We start from the raw sequence: 19,589 nt of genomic DNA on the forward strand, positions 1-19,589 counted from the left end.
CATTAAATCCGGAATTTAAACACATAGCAGGAAAGGATAATCCAGTGGCAGATATGTTGTCTAGAGCCAGATATGATGATGATGAAAAACTATTTATGGCAGATATGTTGTCTAGAGCCAGATATGATGATGAGGAAAAACTATTTACAGAAGAGGATGATGCAGAAATTTCAGCCTGTTGATCATGTTTGCCATGTCTATGATATTGTGGCTTTCATAGAAGAACTCTATGTTGGAGATTGGTTGCAGATTGGCAAGTACCTTAGTACACTAAGCAAAAGAGGTGAATGGACAGATGAAGAGTTCAAGAAGATCAGAAGGAAAGCCTATGGGTATTTTCTCAAGGACAGATTTCTTTGGAAGCATCCGAAGAAAAAAGGCAGATTACCTTTGCGGGTTGTCTGCGATGATAGAGAGACACAGTTACAAGTGATGAGGGAGTTTCATGAGAGTCCTTGGGTTGGTCATAGAGGAGTGTGGGCTACTTATGAGAAAATCAAGGAGAAATATTGGTGGAAAGGTATGTATAGAGATGTTTCTCACTTTGTTGAGACTTGCAGAGACTTGCAGATGTATTCGATAGTGCGTCATCGAGATGAGTTGCATCCGACCTATCCGCTATGCATTCATTATAAGTGGGTAGTTGACTTGGTTACTATGCCTATGGGTCTATGGCAGATGAGGTATATTGTTTTGGCTAGAGAGGATCTTACCAATCATGTTGAGGGCAGATCTTTGAGAACGAAGACCACTAGTGCAGTCTGTAAGTTTCTCTCAACTAGGAATCAAGTTGGCTCTAACCACAGCATACAATCCAGAGGAAAATGGGAAGAGTGAAAGAGGGCATCCGCCGATAGTGAAAGCATTAGCCAAAGCATGTAGAGGAAGGATTGGAGAATGGTCGAGACTTCTACCATTTGCTTTGTGGGCTGATCGTACGACTCACAGTGTTACCACAGGATATATGCCCGCAGATTTGATGTATGGTCAGAAACCGGTTATGCCGACTGAGACTTGTGCTTTGACTTGGTCAGTTTTACCTTGGCAGGAGGATTTGACGAGAGAGGAGCTCTTAGCTCTTCGGATTCGAAAGTTGGAGAGAAGACCAGAGGATATTCAGCTAGCTATTGACAGGTTGAAGGTTGCTAGGCTAAGAATTAAGGACAGGTTTGACAGCAGGCATCGCTTGCAGCCTAGAGCAATAGAAGAGGGAGATTGGGTATTAGTCTTTGATAGCAGCCTTGAAAATCAGCATACTGCACTTCGAAAGATGGTGAAAAGATGGTTTGGGCCGGACATGTCTTTGATAATGCAACATATGAGTTGACAGAATTGGATGGGACAGTGCTTAGAGTGCCTATTACTGGAAAAAGAATCAAGATTTTCAAGAAAAGAGATTATGAAGATTATGCATTGGAAGAATTTGCAAGAGAAGAGCAACAAGAAGAAACTCCAATGGAAGAGACAGATGATATGACAGATAATCTTGTTGATATACCGAAAATGCATAATGAAGAGATTGATCTGTTTGTGGATCTTGATGATAACGATCATGGATAGTTGGCCCATCTGGAGGATGCGCAGGATTAGAGGGGGTGGATGTCGTATTGCTGCGCATTCAAGGTGTGAAAATTACCTAAAAGTTGTGTGTGGGATTTGATACTTTGTACATATCTAGTTGTTGTGTTTATACTTTTGTTCTGCGTGGAAGAGGGTTTGGAGCAAGAGGAACTTATCAATAATGCTCTAGTTGATATGTCTTGTCAAGTGGTCGAGGAGGTTTTGATCAACCAACTGCTCCTTTCTTATCTATTTACCATCTGGATGAGGTGGATCCTGTTTTCCCCAAGTTTGATGTCTTGGGTGCTATGCAACATCTTACTAAAGCTATTCATACAGAACCAAATAGTTGCTTGCAACAATGCATCTGCTACAACCGAGCTTAGAAACTGTCTATTTCAATCTCGCTAGGGTATGCTGTCCAAGTCTATCCTTACATCCTTTTTCCAAGGGATTTACAAAGACTAGAAATTACCTTCAAGGCTTGAAATTCAAGAGATAGTGGAACTGATTTTGATGTGGACACAAGAAGGTCCTTGAGGTCAATCTGCAACAGTTCGTTTGTTTCCTTCTTGGAAGACATAGTCATGGAAAAGAATCAGTGTGGTAAAGAAGAACAAGAACCATTTGCATTGACACCAGATGTGATAATGCACTTGCTTCGCCTCCATAGGCGTGATGTGCAGAGATTTGTACAAACGAACAAAGAGAGAAGGTCCACCATTATGAACCAGGAAATGGATGATGACGAGATTCATTATGGGGATGACTATTTTTAAATGTGGGCTTTTTGGAGGGAAGAAAAAAAGGAGTGGCTTTTCTGGTTGGAGGGAGGAAGTTTAAAAAAAGAGGATGAAGGCGAAAGGAAGCGCTATGAACGGATCCAGTTTCCTGGGGAAAAAAAAAAGCTAAAAACTTTTATGGCAATGGACCGGAACGGCAGACTAAGGGATTATCTCATCATTATGCACTTCATCCTCGTCACGCAGGCACCCGCTCTTCCCTACTGATCTAAACGAAGATGCTTCTCTGGTTGCGGAAGACCAGACAGTTCCATCAGATAGGATTGAGGTTGATTAGCAGCCGCCGACTGGTATGAATACTGCTCAAGAGCCTCATGCCCAGACGGAGGCTGAAAATCAAAAGAGTAGTGGAATTAGCAGTCAGTAGCCTGATAAACAAATACAAGTCAAAAAAACAAAAGGATATGGAAAGTACTGGTGACAAATATCATAGACAGGTAGACAGTGGGAATCAACAGGCCGATGGAAGTAATAATTAAGAGACTCAAGGAGGACAGGGGGGAAAGCAACTGAACTGGAGCGTGAGATTGAGAGACACAAACTTATCGAAAGGGAACGTGCTTCAAAGGAAAATCCCAATTCTGGCATTCCTTTCTGCAGAGCTTCGAGGGATCTTTGTCGCTTCTGCCATGGAGGATCTCACGATACCAGGGTTTCGGTCAGAGCCTGACGGCAATGGACTGAGGATTTCAACATCACAGGTTGGAAGAAGGGATGCATCTTGACAGACTTCGATAAGGATTACAAATTCTACAAAGTCCTTCTTGACTCTCTAGAAAATCCCTCTGTGAACCACGTTGTTGAGAGATATTTCTCCTGTACTTGCATAATATCGTATGATCAGATTCTATAGTGTGTGACCTCACTATGCCATAGCACCACCATTTCTTCAAGTCATGAAGATGACGCCAAGTGCAGTAAAGAAGCTTTTGACAGATTGGCGGATTTGATATGACATAAGACAATCTTCAACTGATGTCAAATTTCAACTGTCTTCCCGATGGAGTAGTATGCTCGATATTTTCCAAGCTATGTTGTGATTAATCGGTGGCATGATGCTTGATGGTCTGCATGCGCTGGAGTGCCCTATGCTAACATATGAGCGGTAGCACAAGTAGAGTAAAGGGGGGCCTTTTGGTGGGCTTTCATGCGTGATGGTTTTTGTCATCAACGCCATAAGAAGCAACAGTCTTGAAGAGCATTCTTTGCAGTAGTACAGTATTCCATGAATATACAATCGTCCTTTAAATGATGTGCCCGCTCTATCATTGCAACAAGGGAAGTTTAGATGCAGTCCATAATCTGTGACTTTTGCAGTCCAACCAGGGAAAAGCACAAGCTTTAGGTCTATATTCACCTTCTGGAGGGTCAAGGAATCGTCGTGAGTATAGAAAGTGTTTGCTTGTAAATGAATTCTGGATTGCAAGATTAATCGGGAGAAGATGGGTAATTATGCTGATGATAGCACTACACAAGATGGCGACCTAGTTATGAGAGGTAGAGACCAGGCAATTCTGAACTAGTCACAGACAGTGTATGTTTTGATAGGATTGATATCCTACAACATTAAATGTGGAGGACATGAACATGAGACGGGCAGCAGCAACATGAATCAAGCACAGGAGGACCTGGTGTGTACTACACTGATGACAAATTGTTGTAGATCAGGATATTTTCTTATGCAGATACTAAATGGCACAGAATTGTAAACTGTTTGGAGGGCTACATCATTTCTGATAAGATTCACAAACTCTTGCTTTGACAAGATCAGTTATTTTCCTTTCCCTGTGGGTTTATTGTGAAGACTGTGGGTCCATGGATCCATCCTTTGGTTGATGCTGCTCACAAATCCTCCCATCTTGCTTATTCGTATGATTGATCTTCTATCTTGAAAATTAGTCAAGGTCTTCTGTAGACACGACTTTGCTTTGCTTTGGAAAATCCTTCGACAATGTGATGCACACATATATTCATGAGTAACTTACCCGAGCATTACCGAGACCAATAGATTTAAGCCTTGAGTGCTTGCATGCTTCGAATCGAGCATAGAAGCAGGGTTTTTTCCAAACTGGTTCTTGAGGTAGATAGGTAGGAAGCGAGAGAGTTTTATTAACCCTCAAACGAATAAGGTGGAAAATCCAAGAAATCTAAAGTAAAATACAAAGCGAAGGTAAAAGTGGAATGAAGAATGAAGGCACGTGAAGTCAAGGTGTGAAAAATCCCTAAATCGAGGACAGGTGCTCAAGAGAAAGCACAAGTCAACACTTCTGTAAAAGAGCGCAAAGCACATCATGATTTATTTTAAGAGCACCAGGCTTTGACCTGTGCAAATTGTAAATGTAGATGGGTGGTAGAAAGGAAGCTAGGAAGATAGGAGGACAATGGAAAAAAGGACCTAGGCTCCGCCATGTAAAAAGGGGATCACCGCCCAAATGGGATTTAGGGCTTTGTATATGAATGAGAGCTCATTCTTTGGTGTGTGGCAAAGTGGACTCTTCTTCTTCTCTTCTTCTCTTCTCTTTGCTTGCTTGTGTGTGCTTGAGGGAGGGAGTGTGAGAGTGTGAGGGAGTGAGTGTGTAAGGGTGAGGGATCAAGGAGGTGAAGCTCTACACCATCCTCTCTCTGCATTAAGAATAGTGGAGCTATTGGAGTGCTTGAGAGAGGAAGAAACTCAATTGGGCATCAAGGTAATCTCACTACACTCATAGAGAGGGATAGTGCATCGGCTATGTGAGAGGTAGCCATTAGTGCTCACTTGAAACGCTTGAACAATAAGCGGTCAGTGGGTCTTGGCGGTACATCTTATGCTTGCCTCTACATTTTGGTTTCATTGTTGGGACCAATGAATTCAAGCTTGAGCACTTGCGCGTTTCAAATCGAGCATCGAAGTAAGGGTGTCATCCCCAAACCTGAGCTTGAGGTAGATAGGAGGTTTTGGGTCTTTAATCGGTACTATAAGTAATGATTTTTTTATCTTTGATGGTTAGGTTAGTAGGAGAAATTAGTTGAGTACCTTGCTTTAGATTCTTGTTGCATTTAGAGTAGGTTAAGGTTAGGAAATCGGTTGGAAGGGTCAAATTCGGACAGTCTGAGTGCGGTTGTCCAAGGGCCGAATCAGGTTGGCCAAGGTTCAAGTGGTCAAATGATAGTGGGCCGAATCGACTGGGCCGAGAGCTGAGTGATTCGTCTGAATGGGTTTGAGTTGAACGGGCCGGGTCTGGTGGGCCAATTGTCTGAGTGGGATTGGGCCGGAGTCGGCAAAGTCGAGGCCCGAATATCAAGTTGGCTGAATATTAAGTTCATCTCAAAGGTCGATTTGGACAAGCATCTAAGTGGTAGTGGCCGAGGATCGAGGGCCGATTCTAGGACTCCACCCAAAATTTTTGTCACTTGGATGGGTGTCGAGGCCTTCCCACTGGTCGAGCACCTCCAGATCCTAACTACACATGCGACATATTTTTTTACTAATTTGCACAAAACTCATCGTGCCAAGTGATCGAGGCCTTCCCACTGGTCGAGCACCTCCAGATCCTAACTACACATGCAGGAGAAGGTGTGGGAATAATTGTAGTGGGCAATGAACTCGTCGGTGATGAGATTGAATCAAGTCCATGCAATGAAGCTCTCTCTCACTCTCTCTTAGGAAACCAGAGTTTCAAATGAGCTTCCCTTAGGTCTCCCAGCTATTAAATCCCTTCTCCACTAAGCTCTTGCCACTCCTACCCCTTTGCTTGTTGGTCTCAACCCCCTTAAGCTCTCCTTTCTCCCGTTTTCCCTAGATTTGTACCTTGTTTGGCATGTTTTACAGTAGCAAACCCTACACCATGGGATATGAAGAGAAACTGAAATCTCCATTAGAGGAGAAACCAAAAAGTTCAATAAATCTTTATGATGATAGTCTTCTTGAGGAATATGAAAACCCTAAGGTTTGGAAGATAATTTTAAGATATCGATTATGGTTGATATTAGAGTTTGTTAGGCATTGTAAACAGATATTATTGGATATTTATCTATCGATAGCTTTTACTATTGTGGTTTATTATGTAGATAGAAAATCTAGACAACTTTATTGGAAGAGCCAAGGGCTCAAGGCCATTGAAGCTTGGCAAAAGTCAAGGCCTTGGTCATTATATTAAAAGCTTAAATAATCGAACAGTTGCAACTCATTGTAGGAGGTTGTCAAGCTCTACAAGCGTGCCAAGGATGGCTTTGATAGCTATCTCGAATATTGGATCCCAAGTTTTCAATAGAGGATCAAATAAGATAATTTTGGTGGAGAGGAAGAAAGTGTAAGAGTTTTTGACTTCATGCTTGGATATAATGAATCTAAAGCACAATAATTTGGAGTTCTTTACTCTTATTTGCTCTCCCTTCCATGTAGGAGATACCAAGAGTCTAAAGATTTTTTTTATTGCTTGATAATGTGACTTTTCATACCTTGGGTTGACCAGACAGATAGATATGCATATTTCTTGATAAAATATGGAGCATGGTTGTATAAAAATATGTTGCATAGTTATCAAATAAAGAAAGTTAATTAAAAAACCTTGTATGAGTTAGACAATGAAGAGATATACATATACAAACTTCTTACCATATAGTGAGTGAAGTATTGATCACCACAAGCTTCTATCACATTTCCTTTTTAAAAAGGTTCAATTGGTTTTGGAAGTCTTTGAGATCATCATCATTTCATTTAGTTTTATCACAATAAAAGAATACTTTGTCTTGTGTTTCCCAAACATTAAGTTTTCTATTCCAATCTTGTCCATTATCAACATGATTCTTTACTTCATTATATAGAGACTTTCATTGATTATATATATAAGTTGAGCTACCATTCCTAGAGTTTATCTTACCAAATTTTCCATGAAAGCCTAGGAATCTTCTAACCTTTACTCAATTAATAGATTGCTTTTAGGGGACACAATTGCCATCCTTAAACTTTTGAAGATCTAGTTCAATAGCATTACAACAAAATACACCAATTACACATAAGGCTTTTTCAATCTTTGTTATAGCATCTATTCTAGTTAATAATGGCTTCAGCTTCCATGCAAACCCTGTATAAAGATAAACAAGCTTTTTCATTATCCTGTAAAGCACATGATGTGTACAGATATGGACATTCACTAAAGAAATATCTAAGATTGGCTTAAGCTATGGATCCTTGTTGTGCCTAGAGGGAGCTCTATTCCAATTAACTAAGTTCAACTCTATGGTTGAGAACATGTAATATAGATAAGGAGAATGGGAGATGGCTCTCTTTGACACATTGTACATATATTTGAGTACCTTTAAGTCACTAGCTATGTGCCACTCAATCTTATAGCTCCCAAATCCTTCTATAAATAACTCTTCTTCTACCTATTGTCTCTTAACAACATTAGGTATTGGTGTTTGATGAAAAATCAAATACAATATACCATAATGCTTTGTATCTACTTCTAATACTCCAAGCAACTAGATATTGTGTTGAAATTGAACACTAAATGACATTGAGCAATTACAATGACTTGATGAAAGTTCTCTATTCATCAAGGTAACAGAGATCCTCTCTAAAATTGTGCATTCCAAAATCTTTCATCAAGTTTAACCACAAATCTAGCCATTCCTTGTACCTCTTCTAGTAACAATTCATAGAATCATGGACAAGTTAAGGAAAATATTGTTATATTCATTGAATTATCCAAAGAATACTTCTTCATAAATTGCTCCAGGCATTGTTTCTTCACCTTTTCAAAATTTCTTCTCCTAAATATGTTTTTGGACTAGTGGAAAAAAAAAGATGATAATAAAATCGATGTGCTTTTTAAAATTCTTTCACTTGTATTCAATTGAAAAAGAGATCTAAACAAAACTAACATCACAAGTTAATATAATTACTTATAAACGATCATATTAAATATTTTTTAATCAACGCATTCATAAGTGTGATTATTATCATGAGAAAATTACAAACAAAGCCATTTAAGTTTGTGACTAATGCTCAAGGAAGTTACTATATGTTTATTCTCTACATCACGTGTGTTCAAGGCTTATTTATAAATGTTCTTATTCGTGAAATTTTCTTAAATAAAATATGACTTTTCTCTATTTAATCTATAAATTACATCTTTATACTACCTTTTTGTATGTAAAATATATTAAGATTATATTTTAAAAACACATTTTAAAAATATATATTCATGAGTAACTTACCCGAGGGCTAATGTCACATTATTCAATTTGAATGTATTAAAATGCATTCTCAAAATTTTCCTTGTTATTTACAAATGGATTCTCACATGTGATTTTAATATGATTGTATACATGCCCTTATGTTTTTCTTTTAGTTCATAAATTGTTCTTGTCAAGATTGTGGGAGAGAAGGAAGGAGTCTCACTTGTAGCTTTCTTGCTTGCACAATGGGGGAATACACACAAAGGTGGAGGCTGAAAACTGTTTTTCTCTTCTTAGTTGTGTAAGCCAAAAAGAACTCTAGTACATAGAAATAGAAGAACCCTATATATGGGTCTCAAACCAAACTTAACTAACTAAGGTGGCATACTAACTGAGCCACGAACTAGAGTAGATAAGGACAGCTGTCATCTAGCCATTATTCATGGGCGGCGTATCAACCGCATCTGCAACTGACAAGTCGGTGATATAAATGCACAACGGTCACCCTGGCATATCACAAGTGGAGCTCGATATCTCAACTCTCCTCCTCGAGCTCAATCCCAATTCCTGCACACCAAGTAGGTCTCTGAACTTGCACAGCTTCTCTGCGCCCAATGCCTTCGTGAATATGTCAGCTACCTGATCCTCTGTGCTGACATAAACTAGATCAATAAGACCTAGTAAAACACTCTCCCGCACATAGTGATAATGCACCTCAATGTGCTTTGTTCTAGCATGATACACTGGGTTATTTGTCAAGTGTATACTACTCATGTTGTCATAATAAATGACAACTGGCCCATCTATAGGCTGATGCATATCATAAAGTAGCTTATGCAACCAAGCTACCTCACATGCAGCCATTGCTGCGCCCCTGTACTCAGCCTCTGTGCTCGACAAGGCAACTGTAGGTTGTTTCTTGCTCCTCCAAGTGACTGCAGCACTCGCAAAAGAGAATACATATCCACTGGTAGATTGTCTATCAGAAATACTACCAGCCCAATCAGCATCAGTGTATCCATAAAACTATATCTGAACCCCAGTCTCATAAAGTAGTCCATACTGCAATGTGGACTTCACATACCTGAGCATGCATCTAGCCACATCCAAATGCGGTATCTTTGGAGCCTGCATAAACTGACTTACCAATCCAACAGCATAGCTCAAATCTGGCCTGGTAATAGTCATATAAATCAAGCTTCCTACTATGCATCTGTACATAGTAGGGTCTTCCAGAAGCTCACCTGCATCTGCGCTCAGCTTCACATTCTGCTCCAAAGGAACTGAAATAGGCTTACAGCCTGTCATCCCATATTTGGTCAGCATGTCCAATCCATACTGCCTCTGCAAGAGCTGTATCCCACTTGGTGATCTAATCACCTCAATGCCCAAGAAATAACGCAGCTCTCCCAAATCCTTCATCTCAAACTTCTGCTTCAATAGCATTTTCACATGAAAGATATCTTCATCACTGTCACCTATCATAATCAAATCATCAACATAAATGACAAGTAGCATAATACTTTTCTCTATTTTTCTTACATAAAGTGAGAATCTGCCTTGGATATCTGAAAGCCAATAGTGATAAGATACTGTCCTATCTTGTCAGATCATGCTCTAGGTGCTTGCTTCAAGCCATACAAGGCTTTCTTCAACCTGCAAACAAACTCAGGATGAACAGCATGCACATAACCTGGTGGCTGCTCCATATAGACCTCTTCTTGCAAATCACCGTGCAAGAAGGCATTCTTTATATCCATCTGATGTAAAGACCATCCCTTTGATGCAGCCATAACAATGATTGCTCTTACGGTTGCTATCCTTGCAACCGGACTGAATGTTTCTTTATAATCAATGCCATATGTTTGTGCATACCCCTTGGCTACTAATCTTGCCTTGTATCTATTCACAGAACCATCTGCATTGTGTTTCACCTTATAAACCCACTTAGAACCAATTGTATTCTTATCTTTAGGCAAAGGTACCAATTCTCATGTAGCATTTGCTTCCAAGGCATCCATTTCTTCATCCATGGCTTTCTCCCATTTTTCTTTTCCCATGGCTTGCTCAAAAGAAGTGGGTTCCGGTTCCTATATCACTTTGACCATATAGGCATAGTGAATGGCTGTAAATCCATCATATTTCAGCCTATCCACATGATACCTAGCTCTGGTAGACCTGCCAGTAGGTTCACTCACAAGTGCTCTCAAAACATCCCTGGTCTTCCTTACTCCAAGTGTAACAATAGAAGGAATACCCAACTCATCATCAATGCTCTGTTTTGAGCCACTAGATTCACCATCCACATAAGAGTGACCTGCATTCACATCAAACATGGGCTGATCTACCTTCTCTTTTTCTTTTTGTGATACCTACATACCACTATCTGCATTGCTTTGAGAAGATTCTCCTGATCTCAATCTGCCTGTCCATGGCGAAGAATGTGAACCACTGCTAGAGGACGCTCCAGGTCCACTAATATATTGTGACCGTTGCTTTGAATTCTGTGCAGCATTACCATTTTGTGCATCTACATTATCAATCACATTTACTGGTTTATACCAGCTACTCATCTCATAAAAAACAACATCTCTGCTTATTGTAAACTTACGAGTAGAAGGGTTATAGCATCTATACCATTTTTGCTGCAGAGAGTAACCAATAAAGATGCACTTCTCAACTTTTGGATCCAACTTGGATCTCAACTCATCTGGCACATGAACATAGGCAATGCAACCAAAAATTTTCAAATGAGAAATATCTGGTTTCCTACCAGTATACCTCTCCTCTGGAGTCATGCCATGTATTGCTGTAGTGGGAGTCCTGTTCATTATGTAGACTGTTGTAGCAACTGCCTCAGCCCAGTAAAAATCTGGCAGGTCTTTTTCATTGAGCATGGCACGAGATACCTCTCCAATATGCCTGTTTTTTCTTTCTGCAATTCCATTTTGTTGTAGGGTATGACTACATGAATATTGTTGCTTTATGCCATGCTCCTGCAGGAACCTTGCAAACTCATTTGAGAGATACTCTCCCCCTCCATCTGACCTTAGGCATTTTATTTGCAGGCCTATTTCTTTTTCAACCATAGCTTTAAGAGTTCTGAAATGCCCAAAAACTTCACTTTTCTTTTTCATTAAATATACCCAAACTTTTTTGCTATAGTCATCAATAAAAGTAACAAAATAATGACAGCCTCCAAGAGATGCAGCTTTAGTAGTCCACACATCAGAGTGGATTAATTCCAATGGCTTCTTATTCTCTTGAACATGACTAGAAAATGGTTTCCTTGCCTGTTTTCCAAACTAACAGGCTTCATATACCTTATGCATTTCTACAACCTTGAATTTAGGCAATCCTGCAACAATATTTTGAGCTTGCATTGATTTAAATCGTTGTACATTAACATGACCAATGCGTTTATGCTCAATATCAATATCTGCAACTACACCGATCCCATGTGCAAACATTGCTGCGCTCAATTCAAGTATGTCTACATCCAATGTAAACATTATGTCCTTCTTCTTTACTTTTGCTATGAAGCGATTTTTATTTTTCATATCCTCAACAAAACATCCATGAGAATTAAGTCTGACTTGCAAGCTGTGCTCAACCATTTGACCAACAGAAACCAGGTTTTTTGGTGATATTCGGGACATGAAATACATCCGACAGGTATTTTTTTTTCCCATCCTGCATAAACAAACGAAATTTTTGAATCTGCACAATAGGATGTGCAGTATCATCACCAGTCTCCACAACTCCTGGTTTTTCCATTTTCCTTGCATCTTGCATCCATTCTGCATGACCTGTCATGTGGTTTGATGCACCTGAGTCAACATACCATACATCATTGCTTTCTTTTGCACTTGTCATAGAATTGGTCATGTGTTGTACCATAAACAAATGCTCATTTCTGTCATCACCCTGTCTACTAGAAGATGCATAATTTCCTTGTTGCAATTTTCCATTCATGATGTCATTCTACTTTTTATAGCAGTCTTTTGCCATATGACCCATTTTACCACAGTAGTAGCATTCAACATTGTTGTTTGCATTTTGGCCTCTTTGCCATCCACCACGACCTCTTTGGCTCCCCCTGCCTCTAGAGTTACCATGTCCTCCTCCATAGGACTGGTTTTCTTGAGTTTGCTGCATATTCTGATTTCTACCACAGCCTCCAGGTCGGCCTCCTCTACCTCTGCCTCTACCTCTTCCACCATTTGAGTAGAAGATAGCTTCTTTTGAAGTTCCTCCTGAAGAAGATGCACCATCATTTCTCTGCTCCTCAGAAATTAGAAGAGCAATCAACTCCTCAAAATCAGGAAATCTTTCACGGATGGAAATGGATGTTCGGAACTGTGCATAATCCTTTTCTAGACCATTCAAGGTCACAAAAACTAAATCATCATCTTCCACTGGCGACCCAATGGAAGCAAGTGCATCTGCAATCTTCTTCACCTTCATGTGGTAGTCATTGATGCTTATACTTTCTCTTTGCACATTGTGCAACTCTTGCTTGAGCTGCATTTTCATGGCTTGCGTATTTGTGCTATATATTTTTGACAAAGTATCCCATGCCTCCTTTGGCGTACTTGCATCTTGAATATGCACAATCATAGAGTCTGAAATGCTAATAGACAGCTAGTACATAACTTTCCTGGCTCTCTCATGCTATGCTTTAAATGCCTGCATTTGCTGTTGATTGGGAACATCAAGAAGAACGGGTTATTCTTCATTTCCTGCAACGAATTCCCAATATCCTTTTCCCATAAGGAAATTCGTCATTTTGAACTTCCATGCTTGGAAGTTGTTCTTGTCAAGCTTTTCAATGACAAACTGTGAAAGAGAATCAGACGCCATTACAGAACACTGTAAAAAAATATGTCACTACAAAGAACACAGCTTCAGCCTCACAAGGCAAATCTGCAAAATTGGCGAAAGTGGTATTTGACCACACAGTCACTTCCTAGTGATGATTTTGCAACAACAGGCAACAAGGATCATTCTGTAACTCCCAATGTCTCTACGCACAAGCATACGATGCAATTTCTACAGTAACTTCTCACCAACCTGTAGAACAGTGGTCGCACAGCATAAAATAGGGCATTTTTCTGAGTGCGTGTAGAAAACTTCTACCTCCAAAACGGGCCCCGAAATGGCCTCAAATTAAAAAAAACAGAGCAACCAAGGACTAAAGGCCTGTCCCACATCATATATTGCCCTCTTGCTACACCATGAATGGCGTCTCAATCTGAGACAATGCACTCTTGCACTTTCCAGCTGTGCTACCTGCAGAGACTTGCTCCCAAAACAGAAAAATGAAAGCAACACTGGTCCTCTTACCAGAACACCGCGAACTTGGTTTGCTTTCTGAGCTCCTTACCACGAAAACAAGGCTCTGATACCATATCAAGATTGTGGGAGAGAAGGAAGGAGTCTCACTTGTAGCTTTCTTGCTTGCACAATGGGGGAATACACACAAAGGTGGAGGCTGAAAACTGTTTTTCTCTTCTTAGTTGTGTAAGCCAAAAAGAACTCTAGTACATAGAAATAGAAGAACCCTATATATGGGTCTCAAACCAAACTCAACTAACTAAGGTGGCATACTAACTGAGCCACGAACTAGAGTAGATAAGGATAGTTGTCATCTAGCTATTATTCATGGCGGTGTACCAACCGCATCTGCAACTGACAAGTCGGTGACATAAATGCACAACAGTCACCTTGGCATATCACAAGTGGAGCTCGATATCTCAACAGTCCTTACATGCACAACAACAAAGCTAACCCTAATAATGGTTATCAAAGTGATGAAAACAATAAACCACCGATGGGTAGAACAAAGAAAAGTGGTTCTAGATATAGCTTGTTTGTAGAGATTTTACCATTCAAGGTGTAATATCACACCCTCGCTTTCCTCCTTTCTCTTAACATGATCTTTAAAAATGAATTTATAGTTATTACTACATTGAATGTGTGGTTATGCTAGATAGTCAATTGCTAACTACAAGGATCTAGCCAATATTGCAAATGGAGAAACAAGTTGTAAAAATTTTGTATATTAAAGTAAGGAGTTATAATGTTTTATGCTAATTTACACAAGTATAATACAAAAATAATGTGTATAATCAAGAAGAGTAGCTCTATAAAAACTTGTGTATAATCAAGAAGAGTAGCTCTATAAAAACTTGTTTTTGGATATTTTACCATTTTAGGAGAGGAACTATAATCTCACTTTACCCCCATCTACCTAGAAGACCTAAAGAAAATGTTTATGCATATCTCATCATTGAACATGTTAATTAATATGATAAATAACTAAGTATCTTCTCCAAGGTCTTGGCCACTATCACTCTAGATACACCAACAATCTTCTAAGTTAATCTACCTAAATTTTTTTTGCTTTACCCCTATCATAATTATTACATAATATAAAAGAATAATCTTCTCCAGCTGTAAAGTCTAGACCCAAGATAACTAGAAAGCATTGCTCATATTCCATTCAACTCACAATTGTATTACAATGAAAAACATGAAGACAAATTTCAAATTCCAAATTGCAAGATCCATCCATAAAATTAGTTAATTTGTCAATTTAACTGCATTCTAAGGTCTTTTTTCACAAGTTTCATGGAAGGGCATTTACCACATCTGATTGTAGACATTTATGATTGGAATGTTATTTGCACAAATATAAATATCTCTATTTAACCTACAATACTCTTTATGATAGGAATGTGGTTTGCTCAAATAACTCCTCAATTAAACCTCCAATACTCGCTTAATCATTTTCAATTATGTACTTACCTTTTTAAAGTTTTTACTTACGAATCTCAAATAATGGGTTGATTTCAAGTTCATATTCAATGTCTTTGTAGTCAATACTCACACCGAAACAATACGCAAGTTTCTTTAAAACCTAATCTCTTGAGAGAAGTTGTAAAATGAAATCAAGAACATCCATATCTTATTGCCATTCTAATGGCTATACATGTAATAAACTGAAGCTCACAAACAATATTGCACTAGTAAGATTCTAGCTACCATGGTCTTTGTAATAGATTCCCTAAACAGGAGCTTTGTAAGTGCCTCTAGCTATATTCAAAGTGGTTTTATGAAAGGTAGTTTTTTGACATAGTAATTTCTAATATATTCACTATATTCTAACTGTTTATATATAGGAGGATTATTTTCATCCACTAAAGCTTTGAGAGGTCCTATCTTGGCATCTTCATATGGTCCAAAGAGAGCTGCTAAGGAGATTCTTGCTTTGTCCTTTTGGACCACCACTCGATGTTCCACGCTCTTATACTTTCCATTAGTTAAGATCTGTAAGGAATAAGTTGAAGATTAAGAATAATAGTTGATTATATTATGCAAGAGTTATTGAGCTACTTCCATTTGATAACCTACAATAGGTTAAGGCATACCTCAATTTGATCTCCGACATTGATAATGATGGAGTTAGGTGTTGGTTGTATAAGGATCCACTTGTCCTCTTTTCTAACTTGGAGCCCTGGTACATCATCTTGGAGGAGGAGGGTAATGCCATTAAGGTCAGAATGTGCACTCTATCCAAAGACTAGGCTAGGTTCAGGGCAAGGTGGATAGAAATTGACAACCAAGATCAAACGCTCCACCAATCCAGGCACACATGATTCTATGTACTCTTGGATAAATCCCAAGCTTTGAAAGATTGCTTGTCTGATGTGACGAGTGCGAGCTTGTCGAGGTTGACTTGGTAATCTAACATCTCTTGTCTTCAAGACCACCAAGTTTTGTCAATGAGAAGTATGTGACACTCATCTAATCATTGTTGAAAGCAATCGACAAAGTCCTTAGATCCTTATAGTTAGCTTTGCAAATTACCCTCTTAACAACTCCATTTTCTAATTAGAGTAGAGACATTTGAGTATGTTATGCAACTAGAAGTTTTCCAAATCTAAAGAAGATGAGAATATTTTTCACCCAGAAGATGCACAAAGTTGTGAAAATTTCAAAAGCGCTTAGAATGCACCTTAGATTTCAAGATTGCCGCTCCAAAACAATGGCTTTCCTTGAGGTGAACCAAAGGGTTTAATCAACGGAAGCTTTATTAAACATGTAGCACTTTTCAAGATGGCCTCTACAAAAGAATGGCTATTCTAGAAGTGTAGCAAAAGGTTGAGTAGATGCAAACTAGATAAAATTTTGTGATTTGGGATTCTTCTTCTTGAGAGTTATGCATTGGTGTCTTGCAGAAGTAAATTATCAAAGTAGTCTATAATTTGTTGTTGCGACTTGTCACCTATTTGTACTTTAACCCAAGAAATTACTTGTGGAGGGTACACTTTCAAACAACGAAAATCTAGGGATAGGGGTAATTATGCAACAATAATGGTAAGTGCTTGTAGTTTGATTACCTCAGAACCTCAGGCGCACCCTCTTGAAACCCATTGCACACTCCTGGGCGACGACGGATTACCAAGGCATCTTTCCAATCACGGGTGGCTCCAGTCCCGGTTGCGATGGTGACGGCACTGTCGGCACTACCGAACGGTATTTTTAGCTTTTCGGATGAGGGCAAGTCATTGAATCTGTTAACGGCCTTCAAAACGGAGGTGAGATCTATTCCCGGGTTCACCACCTGCGGCAATTTCACGCAGGAGACGTGACAGAATAGTGAGATATGAATTGATGTCCTTCACCAGGCCAAATGGATCGAGCCAAGCCAAATCAGAAGGGCATATATTTTATAGTGATGGATCGATTACATACGTATTGACAATCGTCAGCAGACGGCAGGGATGGTTAGGGGATATATGTATGTATGTAGATGACATCCGCTCACACATGCAACAGCAGCATTAGTTAATGAGAGATGGTTGAAACTATCATGACTGCTGCGGTGATGCTGATATATGTTGGTACTGATAGGTGACATAAAGGTACAGTACATCAGGCAGCGGCAGGAAGGGTTAGATTGGATAATGCAAAGATTGTGGCGGCATACGGCCACATTTATATATAACGGTGCAGAGATGCGGGACATGCACTATGATATCGTTGAATGAATGATCCGCACGATGGAAGTTGTACTATCACGTTCTACGCAGGAGAATGAGTTAGCATAAATGAATGTATTAACCTTGAAGAAGCCCCAATCGAGGCAGGCCTGCCCGACCTGGCGGACGAGGTCCTGACAGGTCTCAGAGTCGTCCATGATGGCGTCCGGGTGGATGCCTCGGAAGTCGATGGCGGGGATGGCCAGTGTCTCGTCCTGCGACAGCTGCACGCCTTTATTTATGGTACCGACGTTACTGGCACAGTCAAGGTCGTCAATGAGGGGCCTCTCCCGGGCGGGCCTCACGTAGTGCGACGGCACGCTCGCAATGCCCTCCCTCACCATCTCACCCACCGTTTTCGATTGCTCCTGGCTGCTGCCGATCACAAGCGTCGGGCCGCTCGCCATTGATCTGGCCCCTTACACAACACAGAAAACTCTTGGGAGGGAGACGAGAGACAGACGGGCACTTAATGTTTTCCCCCTTACACGAATGCGCTACTTCATGGCGTTGTCTGTGAGCCATATTATAAGTGCCCCCCCTCCAGGCTCCCCCGCCCCCTTGCAAGGATAGCGTGGTCCCCCCCCCTTGCAAGGATAGCGTGCGTTTGGCTCACTTATGCGCTACTTCAATGCTTTGACTGTTAGATCTACAATGCTCCATTGAAGGTGGCACGAATCGTCTCCAACAATTTGTCAGCTTTTTGCGACCTCTGGCCAAAAGAGTGCCGCTGCCCGCACAGTCTCACTTGCTACTGAAATGAGCCAAATTCATTAACATGAGTTTTGTAATTTGCAACAAAAGTGGCTTAAGTATTATATTTGATACCAGAATTGAATGGGAATTTATCTATATTATTACATAATGTAACGTAAAGTTTGGAAACAAGTTTCAAGTGAAATCCACTATCTACAAACATTGATTTTTCAGAAGTGTAGAAGAATTGGTCTAAGCATCTACTAGGTATGTAAATTGGAGTTGCTGAAAAAGTTGAACAATTTTTATTGAGTGTTGCCATATAAAAGTATTTCTCATGAAAGTTTCGAATTGATTTAAAAAAAAATTGAGATGATTTTGATTGAAAGCACTTAAAGTTTTCGATTTTATATGAAACTAGTCTCAAAGCTCGACATAAAAACATATACTTTCGTGCTTATTTTGGCCTCTTCGATTTTCCTTCAACTACTATGTCATGTTGGTCATATTCCCTGAAAGCATTTCTTCCTAATCTTTATTATTAAGGAGAAGTTGAATTTTTTTAATAGAGGGTCCAATTAATTGCCATAAAAGTGCTTTTCTATCACAAGACTAGTGTTAATTTAGAGAATCGTCACCTCTCTCTAGTAGGTAGTTCAATAGGAATGTGGTAGGAATCTACATCATGCATCCACTATCAAGTTATACATTACATTTGAATTGCTGATTTTAACTTTATTGTCCACGAAGACCAATCTATGAGACCACTTCAATCCAAACTAGGTTCCACCCTTAATTGAGGCTACAAAAATCCAATGTCTGAGAAGGATAACCGATGCCTGACTAGATCATTGAGGTTTTTGCAACCATGTAAGGCTAAATTTCACAACCCTATTGTCTAGCGATTTAATGCCTAAGCCACCCAATGATTTCTTAGCAATCACTTGATGTCAAGACACAAACTCGACATAAAATTACAAACACTCCCATATTGACTTAGCGAAGGGAAATACCATTGCTAAGAACACCATGTATGATAGTAATAGATGTTTATGAATCACCACCTTACAAGAGGCACCAACAATAACACTAGTAAAAAGTTTTTTATGGAGAAGACACCCTCATGAAACCACAAATACACAAGCTAAAAGAGGTATTAACAAAAAGACCTTTGATCATCCTACACAAGATTCATCCTAAGCCCATTGAATCTACTAAGGTAAGAATTATGGACTCCCACTATACTCTATTGTAGGTATTATCATGGTCAAGACTAATCTTGATGGTCTTCCCATCAAGGGCCAAAACACATTACAAAAAA

At 39.6% G+C, this 19,589-nt stretch overlaps 1 pseudogene across 1 annotated transcript; it reads right to left on the reverse strand.

Annotated features, from left to right (window-relative positions):
- Positions 1-15,579: 15,579 nt before the first annotated feature.
- On the reverse strand, positions 15,580-18,082 carry LOC148029240 (protein DMR6-LIKE OXYGENASE 2-like; annotated as a pseudogene). The gene is made up of 4 exons (XR_015692394.1): positions 17,656-18,082; positions 16,931-17,154; positions 15,959-16,288; positions 15,580-15,857 (listed from the first exon to the last, which is right to left on the reverse strand). The product of XR_015692394.1 is annotated as a protein DMR6-LIKE OXYGENASE 2-like (transcript).
- Positions 18,083-19,589: the final 1,507 nt, after the last annotated feature.

The sequence above is a fragment of the Lygodium microphyllum genome, chromosome 11 (assembly GCF_053477565.2).
Source record: "Lygodium microphyllum isolate KBCC chromosome 11, Lygodium_microphyllum_v1.1.10, whole genome shotgun sequence".
NCBI lineage: Eukaryota > Viridiplantae > Streptophyta > Polypodiopsida > Schizaeales > Lygodiaceae > Lygodium > Lygodium microphyllum.